This window comes from Pygocentrus nattereri, chromosome 23 (assembly GCF_015220715.1).
Source record: "Pygocentrus nattereri isolate fPygNat1 chromosome 23, fPygNat1.pri, whole genome shotgun sequence".
Lineage (NCBI taxonomy): Eukaryota > Metazoa > Chordata > Actinopteri > Characiformes > Serrasalmidae > Pygocentrus > Pygocentrus nattereri.
The window spans coordinates 22589239-22607887 of NC_051233.1; the positions used below are offsets into that span (position 1 = coordinate 22589239).

Below are 18649 nucleotides of genomic sequence, written 5' to 3' on the forward strand. Positions count from 1 at the left end.
TGTGGATTTTTTCAAAGCTTGATTTTCTCCTCTATCTCAAAGATGAAAGATTTAAGTACTATTTATCTGATGGGGTCTGTTTTGGTGGTCTAACCGCTCTTGCTTGGTTGTTAGGGGTCTGATTTATGTCATTTTTTGAATTCCAGTTTTGGAAACTCTTTTTATTTCCTTTCACTTTTCACTTCTTTGTGCAAGTGGATAATTTTGTATCAAATCTCCGCTGTATTAGTATCTGCTGAAATATTCCTTATATTTAATGGGTGCTTCCTCTAGTAAAACAAAGAAATGAAGGGTGGTCTTTCTTCTGCACAGTACTGTATTTCAATGTCAACCCATTGACAAAGACGTGAAAAATATAAAGAACAGTTTTATTCTCTGGAGCAAAAGCCTGCAAATACAATAATAACTTTTCATCCAATTCACATCATAATACAATATCTCCTCATCTACCTACATCTATGGTTTAAAACCTGTAATTTCACCAGAATTTCTCTGCTTCTTTCAATGACCAGCGAGTGAGAAACAATTGAAATCAAATTACCGCACACTTTTGTTATCGCTGTTGAAAACTGCAACTTCTAAAGACTAACAGTTTGAGTGCTATCGGTTCAGTCAGTTATACTGTTGGCCTTGTATGATGCAAAGCGAACTAACAATTCAGATGAACAAAAGCAACATTTTCACCCATCCAAATCTCGGCAAGTATATCGTCACTGTCCAATGAAAAATAAGTATCTTTACAGGAGAGGGCAAAAACCTTCTTTACTTTCAATGTAAGTTAATAGAAAAAGTTTTTTTTCTAAGCAGTTTTGGAGCATTTCTACTCGTCCAATCATCATGAAATTTTCACCCAGTGTAAAGATCAGCTGCCAAGTTCAAACGATGCAGAAAAGTACAAATCGCAAAAAATGGAGATACATGTTTTTCATTGGACGGCAGTGATACATTAAAAATTTGGTTTTTGTGACATCACAATAAGAATGAATTCATAAGAGGTTGTGTTTGTAGCTTCGATTCTATATTTGGACTGTGGAACCTTTAACAGTGTTTACATATTGCTTCAAAAAAGTGTTCAGTTGTACACACATTGAATTCAGAGCCATCAGTTGGGGTTTAGCTGCCTTGCTCAAGGGCACTTCAGTCATGGACCGTCAGTCGAGGAGATCGAACTGGCGACCTTCCTGTCACAGGGCTGGTTCCCTACCCTCCAGCCCATGAGTGCCCCCACTATGTGGCCCCTTTAAATTCAATAATTGATTCTGGATTGGTTTAAATTTTAATTGCTGCTGAATTTAACCGAACCCATCATAAAAGAGCTTAGATGGGCACCAGATTGGCTAGAATATAACACAAATGCATGGGATCGGTGGCTTATATAACACTGATATGTTATTGACAGTTCTTTGGCTCAAGTTAAAATAACCTCACGATTCATACAGCAGTGGGGTAAAGTTCATCACTTCATGCCAGTGAGCAGTGGCCAAACACGACAGCCACAAAACAACCTACAACATCCGCCACCTTAAAGCTTGAACCTTAATGCTTTAAAGGGGAATTACACCAATTCTTTTCAAAAATTCTTCATAATCAAAGTCATTCAGAGTCACTCAGAGTGGTTTGGTGTGAAATGTTCTTTCTACAGAAACTTAACTGTCAGTATTGTTTACAGTGGTGGTGATAGGAACCAGACGTCTGATGTGTTTAATGCCTCTAAAAGCTCTCTCACAGAAGGTTATTACATGAAATGGTTACAAATATACTCCCTGGTGCGTTTTGAGATACTGTTTGATATATTAATACATTCACAGCAGAAAGATTAAACGCATTGCATTGTCCCCAAAGATTTTTTCAGATGTACAACTATTTTACCATCATCAACATTACATGCAGTATAGCATCTCAGAAGGCATGTAGGTTCACAGGTTTGTTTGGATTGTGAATAAAATGGCTATATTTGTGTTGCAGACATAGTTGATGCCTGGTTCCTATCACCACCACTGTAATGAAATCTGAGCCAGTGTGATCTTAACCATTTAATTATTAAGAAACTTCGAAAAAATGGTGAAGTTCCGCTACAAGATGTTAACTGTTTGGAAAATTCTGTATGTGCCAGTTTGAAAAACAGTTCATTTCAGGTTTACATTCAATTCATTTATATGCAACAGCATCTAGTAAAAGAAGCCAAACGACTGAGACTCAGAGACTAAACACCTCCCTCCACCCAACACAGACCCAAACACACACATGATTCATGTAGTGACCTGTCAGAATTTCCCTGTCAGATAATTTCCCTGTCTCACAGACACACACACACACACACACACACACACACACACACACACACACACACACACACACACACACACACAGAGCACTGAGCACTGAGCAGGCGCGCACTGGCTCTCAGGCAGTGATTCTGCAGATGAAAGCATGTGTGGAGGAGCCTGTGATGGCTCAGCATACTGGACCCTCAGAGCCACTCCTATTCACCACAACCTCCACAGACCCATGCGCACACACCGCTCACTGACCTGTCAGAAGGGGCAGCACTCACCAGGCATGATCTGAACCGTGCGCAGTGATCAGAGACGGGACAGAGACGCTGGAAAGGAGAGGAAGGAGCGCGGAGGAGGATGAAGAGAGAGAGAGAGCAGCGGACGAGTGCAGAGTCCTTCTCACAGCTCCACTCTCTCTCTCTATGCCTCGCTCTCTCTCACTCTCTCAGAGCTCCTGCTTTTACAGGGAGGCGGGGCTCAGTCTACACACACATACACACACTCTGGCTCATCTGCTCTCCCGCTTTCTCTGCTGCCCCCTCCTGGACCACTGTCCTCTCTTCTCTCTCTCTCTCTCTCTCTCTCTCTCTCTCTCTCTCTCTCTCTCTCTCTCTCTCACTTTGTCTCTCTGTCTCAGTCTGTATTCACATTAACTGTGTTTATAGCATGTAAAATGCTTCACTCCTCTCTCCACTGCCTCTCTATCTTTTTCTCGCCACCTCTTTTTCTTTTCGCTTCTCTCTTCTTTGTCTCTTACTTTTCCTTCACCCCCTTTTTCTCTTTTTTCTCTCTCCATTTTATTTCCTTCTCTCCCTCTTTCTGTCACCTCTCCCTGTCATACTTAATTCTCATTCTCTCTGTCTTCTCTTTCTATCTTTTCTCTCACACCTCTTTCTGTCTCTCTGTCTCACTTCTTTCCCCCATTTTCTCTCTCCATCTTCTTTCTCGCTTTCTCTCTCTTTGTCTCTCTCTCACCTCTCCCTCTTTGTCTCACTCTTCTCTTTCTTGCTCTCTTTCCCTCTCTCTCTCTCTTTCCTTCTCTCTCTCCTTCTCCCTCTCTCTCTCTCTCTCTCTCAGTATTACATTAGTTGTGTTTATAGCATATAAAACAGAACCTCTTTCTCCATTCTTTTTCTATCCATCCTTGCTGTGTGTGTGTGTCTACAGCATGAAGATGAAACTGCTGCTCTTGGGACCATTTTACATTAACACAAGTTCTAAAACAGCAGCAGTGACGTTGGCTGAGTTTAAAACAGGACAGTTTGTGAAAGCCTGGACTTTACAGAGGACTTGTTTAATAGAAGTCTAGAGGGAGGACGCCTCTTATTAATTATTTTAAAGTGAGCCTGAAAGAACTTCAGGAAGTTCATGTCAAACCAGAGGATCAAAGGTTACTAAGGAAACTTCACAGTCCTCTCAGTTCAAATGAAAGAGAGCCGCTTCCCTGTAACACTGGAATGATTAATTTTCAAGATGGATAAAAGAAGAGTTTAGCGAGGCTGTTAAAGTGGAGTATGAAAAGCCTTCCAGCTATTCAATTAAAGGCAATAAATATGAGGATGCAGCATGCTGAGGCCTGCACTGAGAGTATCATTCATCATGTGTTCAATTTCCACACTAAGACTGGGGAAGTAAACAGGAGTTTAGAACATTATTTAAACAGTATAGAGAAAATGATACTCCTAAGCACCAAGCAAGAGCTGGTAGACAACCAAAACTGTCCCCATCAGATAAACAGCACCTCAAACAGCTCTCCTCATTGAGAGAGAGGAGAAAATCACGCTCCACCATGAGTCGGATGACACAGTACTTTTTGTGTGTGTGTGTGTGTGTGTGTGTGTGTGGCTGCCATTCTAAAATTCCCAGCCCTAAATTCTAAATAGCCCACAGCATTTAAAACCAATTTGCTGTTCACCTAAATCATTTAAAGAGCAGAGAGAGAGAGAGAGAGAGAGAGAGAGAGAGAGAGAGAGAGAGAGAGAGAGAGAGAGGGAGAGAGAGAGAGAGAGAGGGAGAAAACAGGAAGAGAGTGCAGGGATGAGAGGGGGCAGGTGGAGAGAAGAGGGAGAGAAAGGACAGAGAGAGAGGCAGACAGAGAAAGAGAGGGAGAGGCAGAGAGATAGAAAAAGAAAGAGAGGGGGTAGACAATAAGAGAGATAAAGAAAAGGGAGAAAGAGGAGAGAGAGACTGGAAGTTGAGAGAGATGGTGAGGGAAAGAAAGAGCGAGAGAGACGGGGAGCAAGAGAGATGGTGAGAGAGAGTGATTGTAGAAAGGAGTGAAGAGAGATGGAGACGGATGAAAAAAGAATGGTTTAAGGCATTGTTTTCTATTGACCTCATTTTCCATAATCTCCCTTCATTAAAAGGGTCTCTCTCTCTCTCTCTCTCTCTCTCTCGCTCTCTCTCTCTCTCTCTCTCTCTCCCCCTCTCTCTCTCTCTCTCGCTCGCTCTCTCTCTCTCCCTTTCACATGCACTGGTATTGATGCTGGCCAAATTACTGCTTTTCATTCCAGATGAATGTAGCTGTCTGGATCTGTGTGGGAGCTGAAAGACAAGCTCAGTCTATAATCAATACAAACACATTAACACCCACATCAAACTAATGCACAAATATGTAACTATACAAGTAGTCTGTGTCTCATATTCCACACTTTCACTGCCCGGAAACAAACATCCAACTGTTTCTGAGGCGTAAAGCATGTGGAGAATCATGACATTCTTTTATTGAATAAATGCAACAAGGACTGATTTTGGTCTTATTGTTATTTTAAAGGCCCATATAAAGTAAAATATACACACACATCTTCTAAGCTGCCTCTCCTTCTCGGTCACGGGGGTGCTGGAGCCTATCCCAGCGGCCATCGGGCGGAGGGCAGGATATACTGGACCGGTCGTCAGTACATCACAGGGCACACAGACAGACACATTTACTTACACACTCACACCTAGGGGCACTTAACCATGTCCAATTGGCCTGACTGCATGTCTTTGGACTGTGAGGGGAAACCGGAGTACTTGTTCAACCTACCACTTTGAACCATACTGAAGTTATAAGCAGGGTTTTAGTCTGGACAGCTTTCTGAATGAGACGCAATACAGCGCAGCCAATCAGAGCAGAGCTCATTTGCATCTGTGAGTTTTAGACTCACAGCCTGTTCAATTGTAAGGGTTGAAGAGAGGTTATGAAATGACCACGACTCATGAAGAACTAAATTAGGACTGTATTTGATACATAAAACCTCACAAACCTCACATATCATCAGGTGACCCCAGAAAAAACTATCAAATACATGTGAGACGTAGAATACGGGCTCTTGAACAGAGCTAATATGCACACATTTGTCAAAGCTATTTCAGAACAATGTTAATGCTACATTGTAAAAATGATTAGTGTAATTTACATGTATAACTCATTTGAATTCTTCTTCATGGTACTGTTAGTAGCCTCAACATAAAAGTGCATATTAATATGGGAATATGCATAATTTACAGCAACTTTAAGAGTGTCATAACAGCATCTGCATGTATATTTGAGGCTCTCTTTTTATTATTCAAATCAAAGCTGTGAAAAACAGTGCTGCCTTGACAGTTTGATTAAAAATGTCTCCTGCTCAGGCCTTCCTTACGTCCTTTTCAGAGAATTAATCTCTCCTTTTATCAAACAAAATTTATTAGGCAATAAAGTCGTGCTGAGATTCCAGCTGATATCACTGTTTCCTTGACAACATCGGATTTCTGCAGCTTGAGAGGGAAAATACGCAAAGAAACTGACCTGAGCAGTGAAAACTCAGCGTGATCTGAGCTTGTGAATTCTTTAAAACCCCTGCTGGAGAGGCATCCGAGCTTGAGAGCAGATTTACAGTGCCTGAGAATAACATGAGCGAAAACTATGTGCTGATGCATCTCTACACAACTCTTCCTTCACACTGCATTGTATAAAGGCATATTTTTAATATAGATGTTTTACTAAATCCTTCACTAAACACCACACACTGTGATTAGGTGCATGTGGCGCTCATATCATACCGATCTCTTAATTGGATCAATTGGAAATGAACAGTTAGCGGCAAAGGCCAGATTTACTAAAAGAGGCACTTATACTGACAGCCTATAACACTTGCAAATGGTAAATGAACACAGCCTCTTCTTCTTCTTCTTCTTTCGGCTGCTCCCTTTAGGGGTCGCCACAGCGGATCATCTGCCTCCATCTTGCCCTATCCACTGCCTCCTCTACTTTCACACCAACCATCTCCATGTCCACCTTCACTACATCCATAAACCTTCTCTGAGGTCTACCTCTTCTCCTTCTACCCGGCAGCTCCATCTCCAACATTCTTTGCCCAATATATCCACTATTCCTCCTCAACACATGTCCAAACCATCTCAACCTGGCCTCTCTGGCTTTATCTCCAAACTGCTCCACCTTCACTGTCCCTCTGATCTGCTCATTTCTAATCTTGTCCAGCCTTGTCACTCCCAACGAAAACCTCAGCATCTTCATCTCCGCCACCTCCAGCTCAGCCTCCTGTCTTTTAGACAGAGCCACAGTCTCCAAACCATAATGAACACAGCCGCAACTTCATAATTAACATACAACCTTGTGTTTGGGTCATACTTTTTGTTTGAAAGGTAGGAGAAAAGGGCTCCGTCCCAAACTGCAGCACTAAATTGTGTGTAAGCGATGCACCATTATTAGAAGCACATTCATTAGTGTTGTATGTGTTCGGGACACAGCCAAAACTTACTCTTCTCACAGTTTTGATTTGGCCTGACTTTGGTTGTTTGATTCTGAACTGTCCTTCAAATACTAAAGCCTTTCCTTTTTTTTCATCTGAGAGTATCTGGTCTGTTACAGCCATCTTGTCGCTTCATTCATAAGCTGAGAATATCCACTTAGGCTATAACCCGGCTGTTTGTAGCCCAGTCTGAGCCCTGTTTGAGCTGCTTTTTGGAGAATCTGATCCTTGTGAACCTGTAAACATTTGTGAAAAAGATCTATTTGCTAAAACACTGCAGCTCCTCCATCTTGGGTGTTGTCAAGCCAACAGCTGTGATCGGTCAGTGAGTTCATGTTACTGGCGAAAGTTTGTAAAAGTTGAACAGAGGGTGAATAAAATAACGTCACATTTTTATCAGACAAAAAACTGTGTTTGGTGTGTAAGATATCATCAGATATACATATTCTTGAATTAATGTACTGACATTTGATTTCATGATTAAATCATGCTCTGTGCTGTAAAGACATTAATTCTGCCACAGTTTGGTGATTTTCTTGCTGAATGAACTCATCAGTGAATTGCCAGGTTTAGTAGGTGTGCCAGAGAAGGGAAATCAGCAGCTTGTATTGAACTCAGTTCTCCACCCTGTGTTACACAATAACAAAGCTGCACGCTTACTTGTTGTTGTCTCCGTCCTTTAGAGCAGCTTGATTTCTTTGTTAAATGGCTAAGCTGAGCTTGATATCATCTTACCTTAAAGAGTCTTAGTGCCATCTGTGCCAAGACAGAATCTAACCCTTCATCTGCATTATGGATGAACGAGAGAGAGAGAGAGAGAGAGAGAGATCCAGTTGCTACTTAAGGGAATAGTAAGAAAGGAAGTACATTGGAAATCAATGTTAATTGCTGTATTTATGTAATGAAGAAAGGCAGTGCAAATAATGGAGGCCTGAGGAATGGAAAGAGAGAGGCACAAGGCTCCAGACTTCGCAATAGCCTTCCTATTACAGACCGGCCACCTGGCGAATATTTGCTCGATTTAATAATAAAATGTCTTCATTTTATTCGATTTATGCAGAGATGACTTGCCGTTAGGCAAATGCACAAAGGCATGCATGTTTTTTGCCTTCCTGTGGCAACTTCTCAAGCTGTTTTCTCCATCATACATTCATCCATGTATTGCACATATATACACATACAGGTATGCAGTGGTGGGCTAGTCTAGTTTGATGTAGAAGTTATGCTGGTACTAGCTGACCTTCAGCCCCACCCACAGATGCTAATGCTTATATAAGCACAGGCAGAGTCAGAGTTATATGATGCAAACCAGACCACCCTACAGACCAACTGTATTTCTCCAGCTAGACAACACACACACACACACACACACACACACACACACACACACACACACACACACACACAGCACTGCCTTTGAGCAACAACTTTTTCTGATATCTGCACATTTGTATCTTTCTCTTTTCTTACTCTTATTTATGATTTATATTGCTATACTGAGATAAACAAGGTGGCCAGATACTGAAAAGTTTTTGACTTAAATGCGTAATCATGGCAGTCAATATGCTACAAATGAATGCTAATGTTAACTAAGTGACCTACATTAACGTCTTGTCAACATTTCTCACTGCTCACCTGCTCATATATCTCCTCACCCTCCTTAACTAGTTATATGATAGGACCTGTGTCCGATGGTAAAGACTGCATCAATTAACAACTCTAACTTAACCCCTGAATTACTGCAGATATACACCTGTTACATTTATAGCTTGTTAGAGTGTTTTATATATATATATGTGTGTGTGTGTGTGTGTGTGTGTGTGTGTGTGTGTGTGTGTGTCAGGGCCGGATTAAAAGAATGGGCTGAAAGGGCTGCAGTCCCGGGCCTCGCCACTAGGGGGGCCTCCGGTCGCTGAATGTCAAATGACAAAAATTAATAGAAAAAAAAAAAACGAAACAAGCGAAAATGTCGGGCCAAAGGAAACACGAGAGCGGAGCAAAAAAACGAAAATTACAATCAATAAAAAAGGAAAGAGCGACAGAATTATTACAGAAAACACCCAAATTAACCAACATGTGGAGTAGTCAGCCTGCTGTAGCAGCTACCACCAGCAAAGAGGCAACTGTCAGTGATGGACAGCAGCCAACCACCGCTAGCCAACTAACCAGCCCAACTAGCCAGTCTGCTAGCAATAGTGCTACAATCTCTGAGGAAACAAGTGATGGAGAAGAACCAGTGGGTAATGTAGCAGATGAGCCTGTTGATTCTGAGGCAGGGGCGAAAATAGATATATCAACAGATATTGCATGCTGGGGAGAAGTTAATGAGGAGATGCGAAGCTATTGGGTCGGAAAGGGAATTGAAGCACCCACACAATGTCAACATAAAGATGCCGATTTTTCGGCTTCTGAAAGGAGCTATAAAAATCAGAAGCGATGTCTGAGCAAAACATTGTTCAGTCGCTCGCTCAGAAATGGAGAGAAGGTGGCAAGAGAATGGTTGTCTTACTCCCCATCTACTGGAAATGTGTTTTGTTTTTTTTGCAAACTATTCAGTAACGATTCAGTAATGATATTAAAGCTACCCTTGAATTGAAATGAATTGAATTGAAGTGAATTGAATTGAAATCATAATACCAGTTCACTTTAAACGGTAGTCTGTCATAGATTGGTACTGTGTACGCTGATGTGTCAGTGGGTTTGTGTGAGGTCATGCGTCAGAACATCATATGAAGGGCCTCATCCTGGTAATTAGCCCCGGGCCTCAGGAAGTGTTAATCTGGCCCTGGTGTGTGTATATACATTATTGGCCCACAAGGAATTCTCTTCTTGATTGCCTGCTCTGGTATTGACCAAGGAACTACAGGAACAAGCAACTCCTGCTATATCTTAACCGAACTTAGTAAGACAACTGAAGCTAGAACACAGAAATACTAAATTGTTAGCTGGCTATTTTTTATTTAGTTTAGTATATGACGTTAACATTTAATATTTTGTACATTTATCCATTATTATTAATTATGCAGCTATTAGTAGCTATTAATTATCCAGCTATATAGACAGCTATTTGTAGCTATTGGTAGAGCCTGTGCCGGTAATGAAGTCCTCTTACTGAGGAAAATAAGAGCGGTAAACAGTTAACTTGGGCTGAGGTGTCATTTTTTAAAGTTGCTTTATCATTTCCTTTTGTAATTTTCTGATGGCCCCTTTCTCCTGACATATGAGAGCTGAGGCATGCTTTTCCTGAGACTGAAGTCATTTTTCAGTTTGAGACCTGATGCTGTGGTGTGAGGATACACTGTACCATAGAAGCAGCTTCTCGTAAAAGCATGAAATCTGCCGCAGCACTGAGTGTGTTAAACTCACGCAGCTGCATATAAAGTGCAATAAATATGACAGTAATGTAAGATATCACCCAACATGTTTAAAAGTTCAGTTATGTTCATGAGTACATGAGAATAATTTTTTGTGTTTTTTTTATGACTTACATTAATATAAATCAATACTTCAAAAAAGAACTGGCTGTAATTGAGTTTTTACAGTTATTATGGGCTGTTCCTGTGGTAACTTGTTTAGCTAATCATTTACAAATCAATTAATTACCTATCAGACACAATTCTGAACAAATCCTAGGATTTTGTTACTGTGTATATGCAGCAGATACATGTTCATTCCACAAGCTACATTTTCATCTACAGTTTTCATCTTTTTTATCTATTTTTTATTTTTTTACAAAAAATGTTTTAACACTTCAGAAACTTTTTTGAAGCAGGCTATTGATAAGGGTACAGCCAGTATTATTTTATGAATGAAACATTTTTCTATTCTATCTTTAATAGAGAAGTTGGTTAATGACTAAAATGTTGCAAAAACCTACACTGGAAACTTTCATTTTCGGGGAAATTGGCACACAAATTTATAATAATTTCACAAATTTCTTTCAAGTGAATCTTACACAAACAAGCACAACCATGGTCGTGAGGTACAGTTGGACTAAAGAGGATATAAGAGAGTTTAAACAGTTGGGGGAGAAATATTATCTATTATTGTACCGAGAGTGCGTCACTGCGAGCGGCTGAGAGCGCGTCACTGCGGCAACGTTTTGTGCTATAAGCTCCTAAATCAACCAAAAGTGGTAAGTACCTGAAATATCATGGCTTCTGCTGGTTGTTTTGTCTGCTCAGAGTGTGGCATGTTTAGTTTAACCTACTTTTCCACCTCTAGTGATAATTATAGTGGCTGTGTTTGTGCTAAGTGCCAGCTAGTTAGATCTCTGGTGGAGAAGGTGGACCAGCTAGAGGTGCACATCTGGGGGTTATTAAAGGACAGACAGCAAGATTCAGTGTTAGCAGCTCCGGGTGCTCTAGGGGGAGTTAGCACCCCCTTGACTCCGGTGTTAGAGCCCTCACAGCGGGGTGAATGGGTGACGACTCGGCGGTCTAGCCGGAAAGCTAAAGCTAATGCTAAGGCCAAAGCTAGCCCACTGGAATGCCACGCTCCTCTAATTCGCCTGACAAACAGGTTTGCCCTGCTCAGTGAAGCACCCACACCTGTTAAAAGTACCCTGATTATAGGAGACTCGATTGTCTGACATGTGAAATTAGCTACTACTTTAGGGGTGCCAGCAGTAACAGTTGGCTGTTTACCGGGAGCCAGAGCACCAGACATTAGAGGCAACCTTAGACTGTTAGCTAATAAGAGATATTAAACAACCTAATCAACACATATCCGTATTCTGATGATAGCACTAACACCTTAGATCTAAAGTTTGGACTACTTAATATAAGATCACTAAACTAAAAAGCAGTCATCTTTAATGAAATTATAAGTGAGCATAAATGTAACATTTTCTGTCTCACTGAAACATGGGTTAGACCAGATAAATATTCAATGAAATTGAATATTTAAATGAAGCCACAGGCCATAATTATGCACATAGGCCAAGATTATCAGGCAAGGGAGGTGGAGTATCTGTAATCTACAAAAATACTCTAGATATTAGTCAGAAACAATGTGACAATTTCACTTCCTTTGAGGTCCTTTCACGTTACAAACCCGGTCACAAAAAAGAACGCAGACCATCAGGGCCCTACTCTGTATTTTTAAAAGAATTTACTGATTTCGCTGCAAACCTGGCTGTGTGCAATGATAAAGTAATAACTTTAGGAAATTGTAATATTCACTTTGACAAGGCAAATGACCCACTAGAAAAGGCATTTACTTCAATTCTAGACTCTGTTTGTATTACCCAAAATGTAACAGGGCCTACACACTACTGTCGTCACACGTTAGATTTAGTTTTGACACTAGATCTTAACATAGACAAGCTTAACATCCTACCGCAAACCTCAGCAATCTCTGACCATTACCTAATTTGGTATGAGCTATGACTTGGCCATAATATCTGTATTCAAAAAGCGTTCAATAAAACCTTTTACCACCCTACAATTCATAGAAAACCTACCAGAAGTGTCAATGCCAGTTTTCACTCCATCAGACCCAATGGAGCTAGATTTACTAACCGATTATTTAGAAAATACCTTCCAATCTACTTTAGAAAATGTGGCGCCACTTAAAATAAAAATAATAAGGCAGAAAAAGCTCACCCCATGGTACAACGATAAAACCCATACCTTAAAACAAACAGTTCGGAAACTAGAGCGGACATGGCGACAAACCAAGCTGGAAGTGTTCCACTCTGCCTGGAAGGACATCCTTATAGAGTATAGAAATGCTCTCACTAAAGCTCGCTCAGCATATCTGGCCTCGCTGATCGAGATTAATAAATATAATCCTAGAGTTCTGTTTGGTGTGATTTCCCGAATCACAAAAAATCAGGCAGGTACTGAACCACAAATTCCGGCAACTCTCACCAGTGAAGTTTTTATGGACTTCTTTAATAATAAAGTTTTAAATATTAGACAACAAATTCAACCCACAGTATTTAATCCAACTTGGCTGTCATCTGATTATCTGATATAAAACAAAACACAGTTGTAGAAAAAAGGCTGGAAACTTTTTACCCAATCCCACAGCTAGAACTAGAGAAGATTATCTCCTCTGCAAATTGCACAACCAGCACACTCGATGCAATTCCCTCAAAATTACTCAAAGGAGTACTGCCAGTTATTATAAACCCTCTTTTAACTATAGTAAACTCGTCCCTTAGTCTGGGCCATGTACCCAAAGCTTTTAAACTAGCAGTTATCAAACCCTGATCAAGAAACCAAATTTTGATGTTAGCGTATTGTCAAATTACAGGCCTATTTCTAACCTACCATTTATAGCTAAAATCTTAGAAAAGGCTGTGGCACAACAACATGGTTCATATCTACATAAGAACCATATATATGAAATTCCAATCTGGATTCAGGCCACATCACAGCACTGAGACGGCTCTAGTTAAAATAACTAATGATCTTCTTCTTGCCTCTGATCAAGGCTACGTATCCCTGTTAGTGCTACTTGACCTCAGCGCAGCTTTCGATGCAATAGACCACAAGATTCTCATAGAAAGGTTAGAAAAATATGGTGGGAATCACAGGGACAGCCCTATCAGGGACAGTTCCAATTTTACCTAAAAGAACATTATCATTTCGTCAGTGTAAACAATTTATCTTGCAATTATTCAAAAGTAAGATTTGGAATTCCACAAGGCTCTATTTTAGGACCATTATTATTTACACTATACATGTTACTGTTAGGCACAGTTATAAGTAACCATGGCATTAACTTTCATTGTTACACAGACGATACACAACTGTACATATCAGCCAAGCCTGATGACAAATACAGATTAAAGAAAATGCAGGACTGTGTAAAAGACGTGAAACACTGGATGTTACGGAACTTCCTCCTACTAAACAGTAACAAAACAGAGGTTCTCCTTCTGGGTCCAAAATTGGCAAGAAATAAACTACCAGATTTAATTTTAAATCTTGTTGACTTTATAGTTACACCTGGCTCAGCAGCAAAAAATCTTGGCGTTATAATTGATTCAGATTTATCATTCGATCACACATAGGCAGCATCAGCTTCTTCACAACATTGCCAATATAAGAATTGCCCTTTCCCTGCATGACGCAGAAACACTAGTACATGCCTTTATTGCTTCAAGGCTAGACTACTGTAATGCACTACTGTCAGGATGTACGAGCAGGAATCTAAGCAAACTTCAACTAGTCCAAAATGCTGCAACCAGGGTTCTCACTAAAACTGAGAAAAATTTGATCATCAGCCCAGTGCTATCATCACTTCATTGGCTGCCTGTTAAATTCCATATTGATTCTAAAATTCTTTTATTGATGTGTAAGGCCCTACATGGGCTCGCTCCTGAGCACCTGCAAGACCTTATTTCCTATTATGAGCCATCACGACTACTCAGATCCCAGAGTGCTGGCTTATTAATAGTTCCCAGAATTAATAAGGCTGCAACTGGGGGAAGAGCCTTTTCTTATAAAGCCCCCAAAATCTGGAATGATCTTCCAGAAAATGTTCGGGACTCAGACACAGTCTCAATCTTTAAAACTAGGCTGAAGACTCACTTGTTCAGTTTAGCTTTTGGTAGGTAACGTTCCCCCTTAGATAAAGGCAGAAGATCCAGGGGTCCATAGATACAGGGAATTATAGTAAACTGAGACGCTGGTGCTGTCGTCCCGCTGCTCGCACGCGGTCACTCAGGTTTGTGGATGGTGGAGCGGAGGGATGCCAAACTGTTTCAGAGTGCTGCCCTGTCTGTGTGTCCTTCTGGTTCTCTCCTTTTAGTTAAGCTGTCATAGTCAGATCTGCCGGAGTCATTAGCCACACTCTGGAAATATTCACATTCCCTGTTTTACATACAAACAGACAGAACAAAACTAATTCCCTCTCCCTGCCTTTTTTCCGAGTATACAACCGCCCACATGTCCGGCCGGAGACTGAAGGACGACTGACTGTCGAGCCCTCCTGCTATTCACTTCAGACCAGCTGCCCACGCCCCAGCTACCACCACCTGCCTTGGACTAGCTGCCCACCCTACACTGATGTTTTCATAGACTCCTAGCTATTACTACTACTAATACTACTGCTATTAATATTAGTAGTATAATCACTTGTAGGTAGTTTGACCAGAGGAGGATGGGTCCCCCCGTAGTGAGCCTGGTTCCTCCCAAGGTTTCTTCCTCAGCTCTGAGGGAGTTTTTCCTTGCCACCATTGCCCCTGGCTTGCTCACCTCAGGTTTTTTACATTCTTGTTAAAACTTTGTCTTTTCTAGAATTCTGTGAAGCTTTGTGACAACATCCATTGTAAAAAGTGCTACACAAATAAATTTGATTTGATTTTGATTTGATCTCTCACATAAAACATCTGATGAAAAAAAGTAATAATAATTAAATAAAAATCCCATACACAAATGTTCCATATCAGCTGGTTATGAGAAAATCAAGGAAGTAGAAGGTACACAAGTTGTGACATGCATTAAATTAGAGATGAAACCATGTCAAACACAGTTACTTTTATTGACAAACTAAAAATTATGAGTCAATTTTTGGCTCATCATTTTTTTTTTTTTTTTGTAAACCACTGTTACTGCTAAAAGTCAGTTTAATGGTAACAAGCTGGTGGGCAAACATTTCTTGGTAACACTTTCTTCAAACCTTGCTTCATCACATTGACATTATCATGCCTTAAACACGTCATGGCTGATGTTAAATGATGTCATGAGTTGTCATGACAGGTATTCTTTAGTAATATTACAGTATCATCTTACCATTACTGGCCATTGTCAGGACAAATGCGACAATGTCTGATGTCATTCCAGGTTATGTGACGTACTCATTTCTGCTGTGTGCTCTAGTTTGCTGTAATGACATCAAGCATCATGACAATTACCAGCAATAGAAACACTATTATAGGACATTATAGTAATAATAGTGTCCTATTATAGTAATAGGACACTGTTATATTAATGCACATATGCACATATCCTCTCATAACAGCATATAACATCTGCCATAATATGTTTATGGCATGATTATGGCGATGTAGCAGGGTTCAAGCAAATTTTTTCCAAATTTGTGCAGAAAGTCAATGGAAATGTAGCTACTGACGTCATTGCAGATTACTGACACTGAAATGTCACTCAGGCGGTTTATAATACAGCACTGCTATCTACGACAATCCTTAACTTTACTCAAGGGCAGTTGTTATTAGAGTATCTGGCAACACAAAAGGCATCAACGTCTTTTTAAAATGTACTTACACACGTCCATGTAGCCCCAAAACGACTATAGATGTACTCATCTGAAAAAATGTCACTTACACAAAGCCTGGCACTGAATACATGAGTCCAACAGTGATCCATTTTGTTCCACAAAGCTCCAGCGCACTCATTCCCCCTTTCTCTACCACTACCACTATTACCCACAACAGGCTAGTCAACCCATGCTATCCACATGCAGACAATGACTCCACTTAATCCAGTTAAACGAGATGCTTTTAGGATTAGCAAAGTCCACACAGCAAATAATCTCATTTGGAGAAAGAATGGATGAGCAGCTCGGAGCTTAGACTTGGGTTAGCTTGCTAACACTGCTACTGTGGGCTAGTGCATGCAGCACATGCTAAAGCCTAAATGCATAAGAGAAGCTAAGAGCTAATGCAAAGCTGAACAGGGGACCTGCTAACAGCTAATGACCAGATTAGTGAGAGAAATGCTCCGTGCTTTTGTTCAGATTGGAAGTAAAGGAGAATTTGCAAGGTGCAGCTCAAGGGTATTACAGTTTCACAAAAGGCAACGCAGGAGGACTCTCTGAGGCCAAGCCTTAGCTAAAGATAGCAACAAAAATGTTGATGGTTGAGCCTATGAAAGGAGGAATATAGCAGTGATTTACGACGCATGATGCAAGAGAGGGAAACAATGTGGTTTAAAGCTTGAAGGAGGAGCAGTGAAGGAGTGCAATTGCTAAAAATGTGTAGTGTAGGGTAATGTAGATAGGATTATAATGATCTTATTCATCAGAAGCATTGGCATTATCCTGAAGCATTTAAGTTATATGGCAATTTATCTATGGGTTATATTGGAATTCACACTACTGTTTTAGCATCACTCAGTACTCCATATTTTATTCAGTACTGCGATGGAGATTTAACCCTTTAAAAGTTTTATTACGCAATTCTATAACCTAAAAATAGCTCAGTCAGTTTGCACTGAAGTCCCTGTAGTGACTGAATAATGAGTCTTAGTCTGTAGTAAGCCTGAGATTTTAAGGGGTGAAATTACATCACCAGGCAGCGATTTACATTATGTTTCATATAGTATTTCAGACAACAGGATGTTACTAAGTAACAACTATTCAGAAGGATACTGTACACCAATTATAATCACTATCACTTTATTTTCTGTTATTTTATATAGTTTTATTGTATAACTAACACTCTGTAAATAAAGCCATGTGCAAAATATACCACTGGATTTTGCTGGCCAAATTTTTTGAGCATGATTTCTGTTCATTTGCTGAATTTCACAAAAAATATGCTACATATTTCCAAAAAAATGAAACATAAAATATCAAATGTGCAATATTTTTTATGGGGATGGATATAAATAAACCTAATTGTATTTATTAATTTACTCGTTTAATTATTTTGAAAAGTTTCATTCTCCCAGTATGTTAATTTCAGCAAATAAACAGTGATTGTGCATTTAAATGTGCAGAAGTGAACTCTCTGTAGAGGATGTGCTAACTTATATTCACTTAGAAAATCAACAAAACGGGTAATATGACCAGTACCCAAACTTTTGCATACGACTATATTTGTATGTATGTCTTTCAAAGCATCCGTCATGATGTCTGACTGCTGCTTTGCAGTGCGAAGCATTCTAAATATTCAGTTTATTATATCATAGTCATGCTTATGCAAACATTTGCCTCTCCTGGGCACAAATACAACTTACTACATGTATAGCTTCATTTACATTTACAGATTTATTTGAAATCTATCAATGAAGTAATGTTAGAATCATCTGATGTATATTTACATTATTGCTCAAAAGTCAGACACCACCTTTCATTTATTCAAGTTCCAGTCAGAGCAGACATGAAGTACAAGTTATTCAGGGAAAAAGAAAAAAACAGATTTAACAGAAAAACACACAGATGCCTTCACAAATACACAGATAAATACTTTTATTACTGCTAACATTTCTGTAGTATCTCCAATTTTTCACGATTTTTAGTTTTGTACATAATTAAAGCTCAACAGCTGTCCTTCACAATGTGTGAAAGTTACATGATGAATGGACCAATAGAAATTCTCTACTTACATGGCAATAAAAATAATGGTTTTGTGTATAATGGTATGTACTTTAATGGTATGTACATCATCTTGTAACTGGCCAGAACTTTAGAAGTGTGAGGGACATGACTGAAAATCAGAAAAACTTATCAAGAACACTTTGTTTCTACCTTATCACAAAATCACTAGATCATAGGACACCAGAAACCAGTGAATGATCCAGTCCATCGTGAACTAGTGATGTTCACTCCACGATATGCCTTCTGCCAGAAAGACAGGAGCTACTGAGCCTTAGAAATGAAACAGCAGAAAACACTGACAGAAGAATCTAAAATGAGAGCTATTTATAAGAGGAGAGGAAG

General features: G+C 39.9%; 1 protein-coding gene across 11 annotated transcripts in view; it reads right to left on the minus strand.

Moving 5' to 3' along the window:
* dab2ipb (DAB2 interacting protein b) overlaps positions 1–18649 on the minus strand; it is a 250907-nt gene that overhangs the window by 92349 nt on the left and 139909 nt on the right. Inside the window, exon 1 of one of the 11 annotated variants that reach the window (XM_017698912.2) lies at positions 2555–2715. The exons of 9 other annotated variants lie outside the window; for them this stretch is intronic. The gene's annotated coding sequence lies outside the window, so the exon portion shown is untranslated. Of the gene's footprint in view, positions 1–2531; positions 2716–18649 lie in introns of those variants that run through there. One more of the 11 variants, XM_037533225.1, reaches the window with a different exon arrangement.